The sequence below is a fragment of the Arvicola amphibius genome, chromosome 15 (assembly GCF_903992535.2).
Source record: "Arvicola amphibius chromosome 15, mArvAmp1.2, whole genome shotgun sequence".
Classification (NCBI taxonomy): domain Eukaryota; kingdom Metazoa; phylum Chordata; class Mammalia; order Rodentia; family Cricetidae; genus Arvicola; species Arvicola amphibius.
The window spans coordinates 32,420,027-32,438,167 of NC_052061.1; the positions used below are offsets into that span (position 1 = coordinate 32,420,027).

The following is an 18,141-nucleotide window of genomic DNA, read 5'->3' on the forward strand; positions in this document are numbered from 1 at the left end:
TTTGACCCACTCTAGTGAATTCAACTCATTTCCATGACCAATCTTCTAATAAGTTGATAATGTATCAATAAGTTGATAATTTATCATTCTGTCTCCTTAGATCATAAGTTCCAGACCACCTCTGCAGCACCTTGACTGGACACACCACAAGCAACTCAAATTTATCTCCTCTTTTTAATCTTATTTAGATTTTACAACTTATTTACTTTTATTTCATGAGCATTGATTGGTGCTTTGCCTGTATGTATGTCTGTGTGAGAGTGTCAGATCCCATGGAACAGTTGTAAACGGCTATGTGGGTGCTGGGAATTGAACCCTGGTCATCTAGAAGAGTGGCCAGTGTCCTTAGCCACTGAGTCATCTCTCCAGCCCCTATGTATGTATGTATGTATGTATGTATGTATTTCTCTATGGTATTTATTTATTTATGTTCTTATTTTTGGTTTTTCAAGACAGGGTTTATTTGTGTAGCCTTTGTCCTAGAGCTGGTTCTATAGACCAGGCTGGCCTCGAACTCACAGAGCTCCACCTGCCTCTGCCTCCCAGGTGCTGGGATCAAAGGTGTGCACCACCACTGCCTTTTTATTTATTTTATTTTTAAAGATTTACAAAAAAATATTTAAATTATCTATGTTTGTGGGTATTTTGCCTACATGCACGTTTGTGCACCACGTTTGTGCCTGGTGCCCAAAGAGGCCAGAAGAGAATATTAGATCCCCTGGAATTACAAAAGGTTTTGAGCTACCAGGTGAGTACCATGAATTGAAACTGGGTCCTCTTCAAGAGCAACAGGTGCTCATAAACACAGAGCCATCTCTCCAGCTCCTTTACCTCTTCTTTTCACACAAACTTACGCCTCCACCGCCAAGCATCTCGGGGGGGGAAAAGCGCTACTATTCATTCACCTACTGAGGAAAATCCTGGGCCTCCTCTTTGATTTGTCTCTCACCTCCAATCCCTCAGCTCCTCACTCACAAAGCCCTCTGTGCTCAGGGAGGTGAGACAGGTGAAGCCCAAGTCTGAGGGGAGCCTGGATTATATAAAATAACACTGTCTCAAACACACACACACACACACACACACACACACACACACACACACACACACACACCAAGGGGTCAGGGGGATTGCCCTCTGGGTAAAGGTGCTAGCCATGCAATCCCAGCCTGAGATCCGGTTGCAGGCTCCAGGTAAAACACCTGACACAGTGGCGTGCATCTCTAACTCCAGCGCTCCTGCAGTGAGGTGGGAGGCAGAAACAGGAGACTCCAGCAGGAGCTCACAGGCCAGCTAACTTGGAGTCTGTAGTGCAGCTGCTGAAACAAGAGAGACCCTGCCTCACAAAAGACAGAAGGTGAGAATCAGCTCCCAAAAGTTGTCCTCTGACCCCCATATGTGCTCCATGGCATAAAAAATAAAAAGTAAAAATGAACCCAACTGCACAAAACCCCCAAAGTCCTTTGAATTTTTTTTTTTTTTTTTTTTTTTTGGTTTTTTGAGACAGGGTTTCTCTGCCGCTTTTTTAGAGCCTGTCCTGGAACTAGCTCTTGTAGACCAGGCTGGCCTCGAACTCACAGAGATCCGCCTGCCTCTGCCTCCCGAGTGCTGGGATTAAAGGCGTGCGCCACCACCGCCCGGCTCCCCAAAGTCCTTTGAATTTTTGCTTCTTTAATGCAGCTCAGAAACATTATCTGCCTTTCCCCGCACTGTGCAGTTCTCACTGTGGCAGCTTCTCAAATCACATCCCACCCCCATCTTCTTCTGGTTATTCTCCACACAGCCCCTGGACATTTTCAAAATGCACATCTCCTTAAAAATCTTCATTATCTTTAGAATAAAGTTTGATCCTCAGCCTACCCTGGTAGACATTTTAGGACATAGGTCTGGTCAATTGCCCCAACGCCCAGTGTCTAAAATTCAGGATTCTGGCTAATCTCCTCCTTCCTTGATTAAAATACATGTCACTCCCCTAAGCTCTGTTTTCCTCTTTAGGGAGGGGGCTAGCACAACACTTTTCTGGAATCTTCTACAACTCTAGCTGCTAGGTACCCAGAATTCCATTCTTTTAGGATCCTGTACCCTAAAAATGAGAAGCTAAATATATTGAACATTTTTTCTTCATGATCAGGCACTTTAATTCACCCAGCTCAGCCTCTCGACTCTGAGGCATTATCATCTCCATTTCTCAAATGAGAAAACTGAGATGAGGATTAAAGATTATGTAACCCGAGCCAGTTGTACAAGAACTAAGAGAGGGCAGGGAGGAAAAACCTAATTGCCCTGGGCACCAGCTTCCCTCGTTTCTACAGTCGAACCAATATCTGACCACACAAGACAGAAAATCTTAAAGTAGACAAACATCCACTGAGGCTGAATGCAGATGAAATACTTTACATAGGGCAATCTGACTATTCCTTGCAACATTTTCAAACAAGCAAACTGCAAATCCCAGAATGTAGTTTCTATGAGCTCACAGAGCTGGTAAATGGGCTTGAATTTCCCCACCTATACCCTCATTAGCTTCTATCCAACATCAGTAAACAGAATTTTATAGCTGAAGAAAGAGGTTCATCCCAGGGTCACAGACCTGATCAGGGGCAAATCAGGATTAGAACCTGACTTCGTGCCTCTAGCATATTCCATTTTAGCATCCATAGGGGGTGTGGGGAGAATCCAGGAACCTTAGCTTTTCCCTGTTTGTAACCATTTCAGAAAACTAGCATAACTAGTGGAGGGATGATGCCAGGAGTTAGACACAGGGCCTTGCACATGACAGGTAGGTGCGCTATCATTAATCTAATTTCTTGCCCTAGCACTACTTCCGAAGGCCTGATCTCCAAAGTCTTTCACCTCTGGCTCCAGGTGGGCTTCAATAGCCTTCTGTTGATGCCTATTATGTCCTATTATGTGGCAGAGTCCTTCTACCTAATTTCCCAACAGGCATTGCTCTTACTGTATCCATTGAGCATCACCGCATCCCACTTCCCTCTGCTCCTTGCAGCTTTCTCATCCTCTGTAGTGAGGCCCCATCTGTTAAGTCAGACTCCTTCAGGGTTCAGCCAAGATCAGTGCTTCCTAGAAGTCCTGCTAGGAAAGAGCTGGCATTCTCGTCACTCCTCTGTCCTAACCTTTACTCCACAGCTATCACTGGCTCCAACATAGCAGGCTTCCTTTCTCTCAGGCTCCATTCAGAGAAGTAGTCTTTCTAGTTACTTCCTTTCCCACCATGAATTAATTACACTTGTACATTAAGACATTCTTTCCAGAATGGTTTTGTTGTCATACACCCTAAACTTCTGGGATGGTAACAAGACATGTATGGGATTAATGGGACATCTGGTCAATATCAGAATCTTCAGTGGGGATTCGGGGGGAAAAAGCTAGCAAGCAAGGCAGGAAATCACCATGGAGTCCTGCAATGCTGAATAGAGGGTTTAAAGGACAGCCAGCTTCTTATTTCATGAGTGACAGGTGAGAGATCTTCCCAGACAGGGAGTGGGCGGTTTGCATTTAGACATAGAAAGTAGAGCCAACAGCTACAAATAGAAAATAGAGGAACATGAAGACTGATGACATTTAGTGGAGAATTGACAAGAATAGCAAGCATATATATACATACATACATACATATATGTGTGTGTGTATACATACACGCACATGCGCGCACACATGCATGTACACACACATACGTGTGTGTGTGTGTGTGTGTGTGTATATATATATATATATATATATATATATTGACCCTCAGGACATTCAGGCAAAATCCCAACTAATCATAACAGTATGAATGGCATTTAAACATTTTTTTTTCAACCGGGGGCATCCTTCTTGTGAACATTTCTAGCAATGGGAAACACCTAACCTTAGGAAATAAAGATTTTGGAGGTATGCCAAAGTCAGTTAAACTGCTGTTCATTTTCAGTAAATATGGGTAAATCTCAATATTTGTTGAATGCCTGCTATATGTTAGATGTTGTAGACATGGAACTGTAAATATGGATAATACAGATCTCGCCTCTGTGAATTTACAATTTCATGAGGAAGATGGGTGTGTGAACATGCAAATAAAATAGAGGAAGTAGAGGCTGACAAACTCAGAAAGAGATGTGCAACACTGGGCAGAACATCAAGAAACTTCACACATCAAGGTAACGTCTAAGCTGGGGCCTTAAGGGTGTTGAGTCGGAGGAAGGCAAAATGGAGGCAACCACTGGAGTGAGAGAAAACGGGTGCTCAAGGCTTGCCAGTTTTCAAAGTTAAAAACGATGCAAAAGAGGGTAGATTCTAAGTCTCAAGGGACTTTCCAGCATTGCTGAGCAATGTGGATTTGATCCCAGGGTCCCCAGGAGGCCTGTGAAGGGGTTTAAACAAAAGTAGCTCACTCTATCAGAAAGCACTGTATGAGATGCTGCAGCATCCGGTTGGCAAGAATGTGGGGACAAGATCTTGGTGGCGCAAGGAATGTGACCAGGAAGTAAAGCCCTTCGCTGTCTGGATTAAGGCAAAAAATAAAGTTCAGAATGCCGTGTGAAGGTCTACTTCTGTATCCTTCTTCATCTCTGGTGAGCAAGAACCAAAACGGCTTGCTCTCGTTGGACTCCACCGAGTGTGGGAGCGAGGCCGTCTCGTTACCCTTCTTCCTAGAGAGGGAAACTGAGGCCCAGGGTCCCCTGGTAGGAACCGAGAGAACAAGAGAGCCGAACCCGCCACCGAAGAGGCTATCCCAGGTCACGTGTATTCCTGCGAGGGTCCCGGGGCCTGCCCCACTTCTCCATCCATGCCCAAGGGGCCGACTTTGCTATGGAAACAGTCTTCCCACCCTCCTCCTCGCCTAGGGCTTCTCAATGCACTCTGGGAAATGCAGTCCATCTCTGCTTATCAGCCCGCGGCACGAGCCCACTCCAAGGCCCTAAGAGACTACACGTTCCAGCAGGCCGAGCAAACACTCGGGCGGTCTCTGGGGACAAGGTCCCCACGGAGGGGCCGGAACCTCCCAATGGGCAGCCTCCTGGGCGGAGCCTGCATCGCCATTGGCTACGGCGGCGAGTGGGAGGCGGGGTCGGCGGAATGAGGCGCGGAGCTGTTCCCCGCTCCAGGTGCTGAGTCCGAGGGAGGCTCCGGATGCCAGAGCCTTGGCCGCTGCAGCCGTCACCGCCGCGAGAGCCGCCGCTGGGAAGCCCGGGTCGCGAGGAGCTGGGAGGCGCCGCGCGCGCTGCCCCGCGCTGAGCGCCCTCCTAAGCGCCGTCTGAGGTGGGTGCTGCAGGATTCGCTTTTGTTTTATTGAGGAGAGGTGGGTCTGGGGAGTTGACGGGACGTGTCCTCGCCGCTCTCCACACCATCTGTCCGTGGAGCTGGAGAACTGACTGCGGGCCTCTCTCCGTGGCCCAGTGCCTGAGGTCGGAGCAGCCGAGGCTGGGTTTTTGTCGTGTAGTGAAAGGGTTCCTTGAATACGAGGGACGAGGGCTGGAAGACCCTCGCCCGTCTCTCCTGGGGGAGCATGAAAAAGACTTGGAGTCTCCCTTTCCCTAAAGTCGAAGCTGCTTGGGTTATTGAGGATGGAGCGTGTTCTGTGATGAGAGGTTTGGAGACAGGGGAATCCTTCCCTAAAGCACCCCAGAGGTTTGAGGTTGCAAAAGGAAATTGGGATGTGATGGATGAGACTCCTCCCCTCCTCTCCTAGGTTTCGAGTTATTAGGGAGACCCTTCCCCTTGCATCCTAGGAAATGGGTAAACCTGGACTCTGCCCCTTCCTTACCTCTTGCACCCAGCTGGATTCCTTGCGGGGCATTTGTTTTTGAGGGATGGAGAAAGTGAAGGGCTGCAGGACCCCTCCCCACCCTGCTCCCATGAAGGAAAGCACTGATGGATGCTCCCGGTCCTCTGTGATGGAGCCGCGCCTAAGGTCTAAATAGCCTGGGTGTGGAAGGTGGGTGGAAGTGAGAGTCTAAGGGACCCCTCCCTACCTAGGTCTTACGTCCCAAGCCCTCTTCCCTAGATCCAGGTCCCAGGCAATAGAGCGGAGATCATCCTCTCTGCCCCGCCACGCCCCAGGGATTAGAGCTCTAGCCCTGAGGCGAGGAGTCAGATCTGGATGGGCACCTGAGGGGCAGGACCCGGTGGTCTCCCTCGCCAGCATCCGGCAGCTCCAGGAGATATCGTCCGCGTTCGCGAATCCTGGAGGATGCTCCGCTGCTTGCCGAGCGCGCCCCAGTTCTGGCCGCGGGGATCTGGTACCCGGCGTGCAGCAGCTGCTCTCAGGTGCGGAGCTTTCGCGCTCTGCCCAGGCATTTGCCGGAGGACAAAGCGGCGATCGCGGCACTGACAGGCGTGCCTGGCTGGCCTGCGTGAGGGGCGCGGCTGAGGAAGGGGGGCTTCGGGCGCGGCACGGGTAGCTTCCACGGAAACGTGCCAGGAGCGGGGAGAGAGAGAGAGAGAGAGAGAGAGAGAGAGAGAGAGAGAGAGAGAGAGAGAGAGAGAGAGAGCAGAGAGAGAGAGAGAGAGAGAGAGAGGGAGAGAGAGAGAGAGAGAGAGAGAGAGAGAGAGAGAGAGAGAGAGAGAGAGAGAGAGAGACAAAGCGCGCTCGCTCCTCGCGGGCCCGCGCGAGCCGGGATGGAAAATCCCGAGGGAGGAGGTGGTTGTGCTGGGTCCTGTACCTTACACTCAACTCTAGTCGCTCCCCCTTTCCGCCTGCGCGCCCGAACCCCACTGTTGGTCCTGCCTCAAGAATGAGGTGTGCGCGATGGTTACCAGAGCCAGGACTTGTGACCACAGGACTGGGATGAACAGGGACTCTACCTTACCATAAGGGTAGGGATTTTGGGGACATGTGTGAGGCAGGTCTGAAGAGGTATACTGACTGGACCCACTCAACCTCATGCCCCATTAGCTATAGTAGGTCAAATTTGGTTCTGTGGCTGGGTGTGTGTGTGTGTGTGTGTGTGCGCGTGTGTGTGTTTTGTAATAGTGTGGATCAGAGTGTGAGTGAAAATGTATGTGGCTGTGTCCTATCCGTCCGTGCTCCAGTGTTCACGTGTGTGTCGTGCTGTGGTGAACCTATACATATGGCGGGGGGAGGGGTGGAGAGAAGGAGGAAGAGGAACTAAGCTTGGAGGTAGAGGGGAGCAAGAGAATCACCCTTTCAACTCTCAAACCACATTGCTGACCCAAGGTCCAAATGCGTGCCTTCAGGGTGGAAGCAGTTTTAAACTGCCTAGGGTCTAGGCTAAAGGACTGGATACGTTATAGTCAGTGAAACTTTGCAAGGTTGTGGCCCTTTCAACCCCTGAGGACCCCAAATCTGACCCTGACACCGTCATCAGTCCTCATCCCCTGGAGTGCCTTATCATGTTGTAGTGGGCTACCCTAATGACCAAGGTCTGCCCTACCACTGGCTGCTGAGTAAGGTTTGGGAGGCCGGTCAGCAGAGTCTGGAAAGGATAGAGCTAGGGTTACTAGTAACCACAGATGGGGTTTTAAAAATACCAGGTACAAACACATGTGACAGTCACATGCCTGTAATCCCAACACTTGAGAGACAGAGGCAGGAGGATTGCCATGAGGTAGGGGTCAGCCTAGGCTAGATAATGACTCTGTCTTACCACTCCTAGAAGACAGACACATCCTCTCAGACTGATGAGTCCCAGCAATTGACCCCAGTTTCTCTACCACCATCACATTTATGCCAAAGGTTTTTACGCAGCTTCAAGATAATCTCATTCACATAAATTAAAGGGATAGATTATGGACTGTGGAAGAACCAGGCAGTGAAGCCACCAGCCAGCCAAGCCTACCTGGTCTTTTTCCCTTAAGTATCCACTGCCAGCATCCACAGTGACCTCTGCTGGAAGGAAGTCAAACCAAAGCACAATTTGACAACCACTAATCCCCTGTAGTGTAGAGAGGCTAGTATTGGTGTGGGCATTGTTAGGTAAAACCACATACTTCTGGGACTAATTTCCTGTTTACCTTTGGAGTAGAAGTTCTTGTTTTGGTTTGGTTGCTTCTTAGAGTTGATGATGGAGCCCAGGACCTGGATACCTATTAAGTGAGCATCCTCTCACTGAAGCGCCTTCTTCCCCAAGATGCTGTTCTTGTCTATGTCCTTTCAAATGCCACCAAGCACCAAAACTGCTGCTGTCTTCAACCACATAAAAAAGAGGGTCTGAAGGCTTTCATGTCTCTGTACAGTTGAGAAATAGAAAACAGTTATCAAGGTCAGAGAAGTTCAGGTACCTTTCTGGCCTCTCCCCTACCTTTCTTTTCTCTTCCCCTCCTCTCATATCCCACTGTTTCTCTTTTTCTTTTTCTCCTTATTAAAGCAGTCGGTAACACGTTTTCAAAACCAAGCCTTATTTATTTTCCTCATTGACATTGTGGCTTAGAAACTTCAGACTTCTGGAGGCTATTACTAAATACAAAAGGCCCTTGAGCACTGGCTTTTCCTACGAACTGGGGAGGGGGAGGTGGATGAGACGTCCTCAGTCCTAAATGCCCGCCTGGTGACATGTGTCTCTTCTGGAGTTGCTCTGAAAAGCTTTCACACTGTCACAAGATTGTTAGTGCTCCTCAAAGGAAGGTATTTAAATACCTGGCATTGTTCTTACTCTGGCATCCATGTGATTTGCATTGAACTACGTGACTCAGTATCATAAAGTAAAAATAGGACTTCATTTCTTCCTCGCCTGTTCAGAAGGTGCCTGCATATAGTGTGTTGTGTTCTGCACTGGCAAGTGAAAAGCTAAATCACCTCATAAGCTGCACCACCTGAATATCCCAATTAGAGAAGAGTGCTTAACATCACCAACAGGCCATAAAATTATTTTGTTTCTTTTCATTCATACCTGAATCTTTGTCCTGTGAAGCATTTCCTCATGCTCATGCATTATTGCTTTTATTTGAGGTTAATCAAGAATGTTTAATCCAGTCTGGTGGTGGTGGCACAGGCCTTTAATCTCAGCACTAAGGAGGCAGAGGCAGGTAGATTTCTGAGTTCAAAGCCAGCCTGGTGTACATTGTTCCAGGACAGCCATGACTGCACCTGTCTCAAAAAAACAAAACAAAACAAAACAAAAAAACCAAAACAACAACAACAAAAAAAAAACCCAAAAAACAAAGTAACAACAAAAAAAAAAAGTTTAATCCTTGTACTGAATCCAACAAATTAAATACCAACAGACACAGGAAGATGTGAGTGGTGGTTTTGTCCTATGGGGGCTCATAGGAAAAAAAAAAAAAAGAAAAGGACTCTAAATTTGAAATTTCTTATGGGTGGAGTTAGGGCTTTCTGAGAAGAGACTCCTTAAAATTATCCAGGAGGGCAGGCTGGCCATATTGAAGAATATGATCATGAATGACACTGTGGCTATATATGCAAGAAACAGCATTCATATCGGGAGTATCTCTTCCGCTGCAAAAATCGCCCCAGGTTGCTGTAGCTCCTTCAACTAGCAGCTCCTTGGTGGAGGAGGGGCTGAGCCAAGGCGTGGATCTATCCAAGGTTCTGGAATACCGGCCTCTGCCTGCCGGCTTCAAAGAGTAGGGAACAGAGCAGAGTTGAGGGCCACCGCCTCTGTGAGGATTTCCTTACAGCTGATTACAGAAGAGAATGGAAGAAAACAGAGATGTAGAGGTTCTCACTGCATCATTTTGAATAAGCCCATCGGCAATCCCTATTTAAAGACTTACAGGCTCATTATAAGAGGAAACATTTTCTAAATCAGGCTGTTTGCATGCAAGAATGCATTTAATCCTGACAGTCCTAGGAAGTAGTGTTATTCCCACTTTCAAGGTGAGCAAACAAGGTGAGCTTTAAGAGGAAAGGGACTTGCCTGAGACCACACAAGAGGGAGTTTAGGTTCCATCGGGATCTATTAAACTCCTTTAATAACATCAAACATCTTCGCCACATTTCCTTTTCTACTGCTGAAGCAAAAACTGAACTATTGGACTGTCCTATGTAATGGCATATCTAATTCTAGAGGAGTTAAGTTAGGGGAAAAGTAGAATTCAAACCAAGTCACAGAAGCCTTTCAAGTTCAGCAAGTATACTGCCTTTTTTTAAAATGTCTTATTCTGGTAAGGTTTGTTGCTTGAACCTGGTTACCAAAGAATGCAGTGTAAAAACATAGGGGTTTTTCCTAGAGTGGAAATTTTTCACAGGAATTTAAGTCTGGTTAGCAATAAAGTGGATTTTTTTAAGAAAGGAAGAAGAAAAAAGTGTCTGCTTTTAAAAAAAATTTTTTTAAATACCAAGTGCATTCAGAACTGACAAAACAGGGATATTATTAGGAGACTCCTTTCATCTATTCCCACTCTCAGACTTTCACATCAAAGTTCTTAACACCTAGATAAAACTTTTCATTGTTGTGGACTTCAGCCAGCTTTAGGGAAACATCATGATCCTGTCTGGACTCACACCACCACAGCTAATGCTTTACCTTCAGATGTGGCTGCAGGACTCCTGGAGGTGGGCGGCTTAGAGCTTGGCGAACTCAGTCACATGCTCTGGTTTTCCCAGGGTAGCACTTTCAACTGTCCCAATCCTTTTACACACATAGGATCTTGAGCTTAGGATCTCTCCGTGTGGTAGCTGTAGCCTTAGATGTCTAAAGTGGGGAAAGAGGAATAACTTTGTCCTTTTTCTCTTCTCCCTGGGCTTTGGTTTGCATATCACACAGAAATAGCAGGCCTATTCTCTTAATAAGATGCTTTTCATTAAGCTAGCTCTCCATCCCATATCTGCTTCCTTTTCTCTGCATGCTAGGGCTTTACAGAGCTCTGACACAAGATGTGGTTCCTGAGGGCATTTGGAGGCCAAGGATCTGGCTTTCCATCTGGGTCTGCTCTGATTCATAGGACCACAGACAGATTTGGTCCTTGTCTTATTTAGAGTTCTCTGCAGCATCAGAACAGCATGTAATAAGAGGCCATTTGTGGAGGTCTCTAGACAGCCGTGCCCATGGCTGAGCACCGTCCTCTTTGCTAACAGGATCAGGAAACAGTTTTGAATCCCAAGTATCTCCTCCAGAACATATCCTATGAAGATTTTCATCCACTATAACAAAGGAAATAAAATATATAAATTATTCCTAAAACTGTTATAATTATTCTGGCAATAACTCAAAACTCTCTCAAAGGAAGACTGGGTTTATAGTCATTCAACAAATATTTCTACTACCTGCAATGTACCAGGTACACATTTGGGCTCGCGGAAACCAACCCCCACCTTCGCACAAGTCATGACATAAAGAAACATTGAGTGGGTATACTGAAAGCCTCAAAAGAGTGTTGCTACAAGCAGGAGTTTTTTTTTTTTTTTTTTTTTTTTTTCGAGACAGGGTTTCTCTGCAGCTTTTTTTTTTAGAGCCTGTCCTGGACCTAGCTCTTGTAGACCAGGCTGGCCTCGAACTCACAGAGATCCGCCTGCCTCTGCCTCCCGACTGCTGGGATTAAAGGCGTGCGCCACCACCGCCCGGCAGGAGTTTTTAAAGATGGAAATAAGTTTAAGTATCATAGACTATTGTGTCTTTTTTATCATGAAGACAGAAGCTAATGGAATTTGAAGGATTCTCTGACCACATCCCCGGCTGGTGGCAAAGATGGGTCTTCAAACAGACATTTCATGACTCCTAATGCTTGTTCTTCCCACAGCTCCACACTGCTGCTCTGTTCATCAAGTTACCAAAGGGCACATTTCCATCAACATAGCTTAGTTTGATCCAATTCTAAACCAAAACCCAATTTTAAAGTTGAAATAAGAAAATAAAAAGGATAAAACAAAAAATTACAAAGTCTGCTTTTACCTGTGTCATTTAATGGTGGCCCCTAACTGGCTATTGAACACTTACACTGCGGCTAGGCTGAAATATTTTGGATATATTGAATTAAATAAAAGATACTATTAAAATTAATTCTAATTAGCTTCTTTTTACTTCTTCAAATATAACTTTTAGTAAATTTATACTAGGGCTAGAGAGAGAGAGCTTAGAAGTTAAGAGCACTTGTTACTCTTACAGGACACAAATTTGATTCCCAGAACACACATGGTGGTTCAATGACCATCTGTAAACCCAGTTTCAGGGCATCCAACAGGTATGCATGTGATGTACATAAATGCATACAGGCAAAATATTAATGCACATAAACTAAAAATAAGCAAATCTAAATGTTTAAAAATTTTGACAATATGTATGGTGTTGGGGTATATACTTTAGTCATTCTCCAGCTCTACAAAAATTTATATCTACCAGGCCATGATGGCACACGGCTTTAATCCCAGCACTCAGGAAGCAGAGACAGGAGGATCTCTGTGAGGTTGAAGCCAGACTGGTCTACAGAGCAAGTACCCAAGTACTCGGACAGGCTACAAAGCTACAAAGAGAAACCCTGTCTCAGAAACAACAACAACAAAGATTATATTTATCTATATCTGTGTGTACATATGAATATAATTATGCATTACTTACATTTATAGCTGTACTGGATTTGTACTGGGTTAGCACTATACTAACATGCTCCCTTTGGGGGGAAATTTTCTTTATAAATGGCTATTTAGCGAAGTAGTTTTTATAACTTTGACCTGGCCTGAGATAAAATCCTGGCTCTATCATTTAGGCTGTATGCCCTTAGACTTCTGTATCTTCGTTTATAAAATGAGGGACTAACAGCCTGCCTCCTTGATTAGGAGTCAAATTACTTAGAACAGTAACTGCTCTACAGTTAACACTTATTGAATGTTAGCTGTTGTTAATAATGGAAACATATAGAATATTAAAGACCATAAGAAAAGCAAGCAGGCAATTTTCAGATAGATCAAACAAAGATTTATTCATCATTAAAACAAGATTAAAAACATTTGTTATGTATAACTCATGAGTTTCTGGGATTTGGCCCCCTGTTTTCTGATGGCTGATGATGCTGAGGAAAAATTTCAAGTCATTTCCATAAGCATACAATAAATAAACAGATTAGTTAACCACATTATGCACATAGCTTCTGTTAATGAGTTGAGGAAGAGGATGCTTAGAGGATGCCTGTACCAGATGGCTTAAGAGCGCTAAGTCTCTTGGTCACTAAGGTTCCTCAAGAGAATAAGAGCCTTGTGCTCTGGGAAGAAATTCCTGGACAAGAATCAAACATACCCAAGATCAAGGCTGTTCTCCCACTCTCTTGGCCTTACCAAGAGTCTCAATTTCTCTTCTCTAAAATGGAGGTAGTTTCAGCTTTCTTGCAGGTTGTTCTGGGGAGGAAATTAGAAAATATAAATAAAAAATCAGGTGTTCATACTATAGACCAGGCTGGCCTCAAACTCACAGAGATCCACCTGCCTCTGCCTCCCAAGTGTTGGGATTAAAGGTGTGCGCCACTACTGCCCGGTGCATCTCCACCTTTTTGTTTTATGGTTTAGTTTTTTGTTTTGTTTTGTTTTGTTTTGAGACAAGGTTTCTCTGTGCAACAGCCCTAGCTATCCTGGAACTAGGTCTGTAGACCAGGCTAGCCTCGAACTCACAGAGATCCTCCTGCCTCTGCCTCCCGAGTGTTGGGATTAGAGGCATGTGCCACCACTGCCTGGCTTCTTTGGAAGTTGATTCATGAAGACAGCTATGAGTTCCAGACCAGCTTAGACTATAGTATGAAACTATATAAAAAAAATTAAAACTGGGGCGGGGGGATAATAGGGGGAGTGAAGAAGGGAGGGGGGAAAGGAAAGAATATATGTGAAACTCTGAAAAATTATATTAACGGAGAGTATTGGACTATAGAGAAAGTATTCAGATGGTCTCATAGGAAGTGTATGAATGTCAGATTTCATAGGTCAACATGTGATTGGTAGATTCAGGTAGAAGAGCCTGGGGACAAGCTCTCCCCTGATTCTGTGTGTGTGTGTGTGTGTGTGTAGCCCATGCTATATCTGGCAAATGGAAGTCAAAGGACAACTTATGAGACTGATCTTCTACTTAGGGCCCTGGAAACTGAAATTGCTTAGTCAGGAGTCCTTACCCACTGAACGCCGCCTTGCAGACCCTTTTCTAAAGTTGCTGCTTGTTGGGTGTTTTGTCACAGCAACAAGAAAAGTAACTACAACCAGAACCAAACACATTCTTAGCAAAGGAACATAAGATACAAAACCACCGGCGTGGAGTATCCCACTAGTGCTCATTTTGTGGCAGCACTGAGTGCACGCATCAAGGATATCCAAGGCTTCCACACTTGTGGAAGGTGTAGGCAGATAGCAGCCACCATCCAACGTGCCTACTAGCACTCTTCATTTTCCAAAGAATTCACGTGGCTTCTTTCTTTCCTTTTTTTTTCCTCCCCCTTTTCTTCTTTTGAGATAGGGTCTCATGTAGTTTCAGCTGATTCGTTACATAACCAAGTCTGGCCTTGAACTCTTCATCCCACTTCTTAAATGCTAGGATTCTAGGCACATTCCACCATATCCAGCTTATACTACCTCTTCTCTCTTTGGTCTTCACAAAAGCGCCAGGCAGGATAGGTGGTCTGCTGCAAGTGGTTGGCAGCAGAGGCAGCCAAAATGCACAGATGCCTTGAACAGCTGTGGTACCCAGCCCCAAACACAGGCCTTAGGAAAGGCCTTCTCTGTGAGGGAGGAGGCAGAATGTTTGCCCTGGGCTGGGGCCTTTGGTTCATGATTCCCCAACGATGCCTCCAAACGGTTGCCTCTTACAGAAGTTGCTGTGAAGATCTAAGTCAAGGTCACTGAAAATCCCACCACCCCTTCTGAATGTAGCACCCGTCATTGGCAACCCCTCCCATGCAGAGAGCTTTTTCACAAAAGGAGATTTTTCAGGACTTGCCACCTATTCTGCTTATTTTTCTATAGGCAGCCAGGTTGGAAACCAAATCCTATCCTCTTTAGGCTGTAGAAGAAACATCAGAAATGACTGCAGTCACAATCTGCACCAGATTTCTCTCCATGGCTACGCTTCTAATAACAATGGAAAACAAAGGCAGGAAAGGAAAAGGGTAGCAATGCGGCACTTCTTCCAAGAGGCACCTGCAGCTCTGTAGAGAATACAAGGGGTAGAGTGGGGGAGTAGCTTTTACAGCTATGAGAGAATTCCCTGATGAGTAAAAGAGGAGTTTGATGTACAAAATGATAGACAATGAAAGAGATCATAATGTCTCAGTGTCTTTTCTTTGAAAAGTTGTGCTAGGCTTCCAAACCCTGTACAGTACTGGAGGGCTAGATACAGGGTGGGCAAGGCCACAAAGATTTTGCCAAGTTGTCCACTGGTAGGCCCCCTAGCATTTACAAATGTCTCACTAATAGAATGCTCATCAGGGCGTTGAATCCAGCAACGATGTCTACCAACATATGCTGAATGCCATAGGGTTGAATGACGACTTCTGATAAAGAAAATCATATTGGGAAATCATCTGAATAGTAAAGGCATGGACATTTGCAATGGCTGGGCCTTGGAAAGTGGTTTGTGGTTACTTCATGGCTGTGACAGCAGTGCCTTTTTAACCTGTCATTCATAAACGACAGCTCTGATATGCCAGTTCTTAAGTTCCTATGATCAGCCTCAAACAGACAGACTGGCACACAGTAAATGCTCAGCAATGTTCACAGTTTCCTCACCTGGCTCCTATTTGTTAATAACCCCTATGCCAGACACAGAAGAAATAGAAGTAAATGAGACAATCTCAGGCTTAAGTGAGTTAGTCAATTCTTTTTTATTTTTTTGAGACATGATCTCACTCAGTAGCCTTGGCTGGAACTTGTTATGTAAAACAAGCCAGCATTGAACTCAAAGAGGTCTGCCTGCCTCTGCCTCCTGAGTTCTAGGACAGACACATACACTATTTAGAAGTATTCTCAACAAGGGGCAGCACAAAGCAATGGAATCTGAGTGGCCATAGTTTTACAGTTCTGAACTTTAACCTTAAAGAACATAACGTTTGTGACTGGAGAGATGGATCAGCAGTTAAGAGCCCTGGCTGCTCTTCCAGAGGACCCAGAGTTGATTCTCAGAAGCTGCATGATAATTCACTTCCAGAGGACCCAGATGCTTTCAGTGACTCAAAGCATCCATGACTCTAGTTCCAGAGCACCCAATGCCCTTTGCTGGTCTCTACAGGCACCAGGCTTCACAGACAAACATGCAGGCAAACACTTACACTCTTAAAAAATAAATAAATCTTTTTAAAAGAAAATCATTTCAAAATAATTCATTTTTAAAGTATTTTTATTTATTCATTTATTTTAATTGACATAGTGTTTATACATATTTATGAGGTACAGTATGATAATTTGATACATGCATGTAATTTGTAACAATAAAATCAAGGCAATTAGCATTTCCATTGTAAAGAGACTACATACTTAATAGGACCAAGCCATGATAATCTATGCATGAGTGGAGGGTTGTAAATTCATCAACTTTAAAAAAAATAAAATCTACTGTATTCTGACTGTGTATAGAGTACAGCCCAACATGCCTGCTCTTAGGCACTCAGTCCTGCAGGGACTTAAAGAGACAGATAATTAGAGTGTAGCAAGATGAGGCATGGACAGAGAGCATAGAGGAATGGCTAATTCTCTGGGGGAAACACATATACATACACTCACGTGTTGGGTCTAGATGTTAAAACCTGAGTTAGAGAGTACACACCAGCACATAAAGAGGAAAAGCCAACACACTGAAATACTTTGAGATGAAGTAAGACATTTGGGTGGGTTTGTTGAGTGACCCTGAATATATCACCTACATATCTGGACCTCAGTCTCCTGTCTGGTACTCTGAAGGTTTGGCAATGATCATCCTTATCTTGTAGGCTAGAGCATCATGAAGGTTCTAGTTGTGACTTTTATTTCCCAGGACCAAGCCTGGCCTTGTCCCAGGGCTAAGGCTTCCTTGACTCCTGCTCGTCCAGACTCCAGTGATGTTACCTCTAAATTCTGGTACCAGAGAAACTCTGTATGTATGAGACACCAGCCTGTGGAGTCCACTGAAGTGCTACTTGCCTCCAGGCCTACCACAGCACTAACCACTTGGTGTGCCAACCTCCTCCCTCTTCCCACCAGCAGATCTCTGGCATACTATCTGTCTCTGAGGACATTCTTGGAAAAACTTTGGCCCAGTCAAACAGATCAGTGATGGCAAGTCAGTCCTGAGTTCTGCTGCTCAGGGTCCCTAGAAGACAGGCCTGCCTCATTTGTGTTTCCTCTAAAGACCTTCCAGGATGTGAAGCAGGTTGTTCCAACTCCGCTAGCACGCCTGCCTTTTGCAGACCTCAGCCCTCCTTGTATGTGGGTGCAGCAGGGGCCTCCCAAAATCAGCACCTCTGTGACAGGAAATACAGAAGAGCAACCATTAGAACAAATTAAAAGATTCCTTTGTTGAAATTTATTTTTTTAATTAATTAATTGTTTATATACCAATCCCAGTTCCCCCTCCCTCCTCTCCTCCTGCTTCTCCCTTCCCCCCACCCGTGTTGAAATTTAAACAATTTAAGACTTCTAATTGTGCTGTAGAGAGTTCTCATGTACTACCTTTCAAAGACAAAAGGCAAATGGAGATACCAGAAGAGCCCTCACTGAAATTCCATTTACAAGTCACTTAAAGGACCTTTAAAATAATTTGTGTGCCCGGGAAATGTCACACCTGAGACCGATATGCCCTGCACCACCTATCTAGGCAAGAGCCAGATCAGGTCCCCTACATCCCCTTCCACTGTTCCTCTGCCCTGAGACTCTCTGCCTGACAGAGCTCATCTTTGCCAACTGAGACCAGATCTACCCAGGATACTTTTCTCATTCTAGGACCAGAAGAGCCTGAAGGAAAGGCTCCCCAACACAGGTGATAATGAGCACTTTCTGCCTTGCCAGTGCCCACCATTGCCAGATGCAGACGCCCTCTGGAAAGGGTTTGGTGTCCCTCATCTCTCAAGAAGCAATGAGGGCATCTCCTGAAAGTGGCTTGCTTTCTCCTGCTCCAGACACACAGGACTCCCATTCTGGAGTTGACAAACAAAAATCAGCATCAAGCCTTTAGAACCTTTCTGTAGAGATGAGAAGGGCAGGCTGAGAGAAGCTGAGCTGCTTAGAACTGAACACAGACAAATTAAAGCACTCACAGGCAGCAACAGAAGGCAAACCAGTGGAGTGAGAAA

General features: G+C 45.4%; 1 protein-coding gene across 1 annotated transcript in view; it reads left to right on the forward strand.

Moving 5' to 3' along the window:
* The first annotated feature begins 5,129 nt into the window (after positions 1-5,129).
* The window catches only part of Smpd3 (sphingomyelin phosphodiesterase 3), an 81,107-nt gene continuing 68,095 nt past the window's right edge, over positions 5,130-18,141 (forward strand). The window contains exon 1 of the mRNA XM_038312691.1: positions 5,130-5,253. The gene's annotated coding sequence lies outside the window, so the exon portion shown is untranslated. The remainder of the gene's footprint in view (positions 5,254-18,141) is intronic.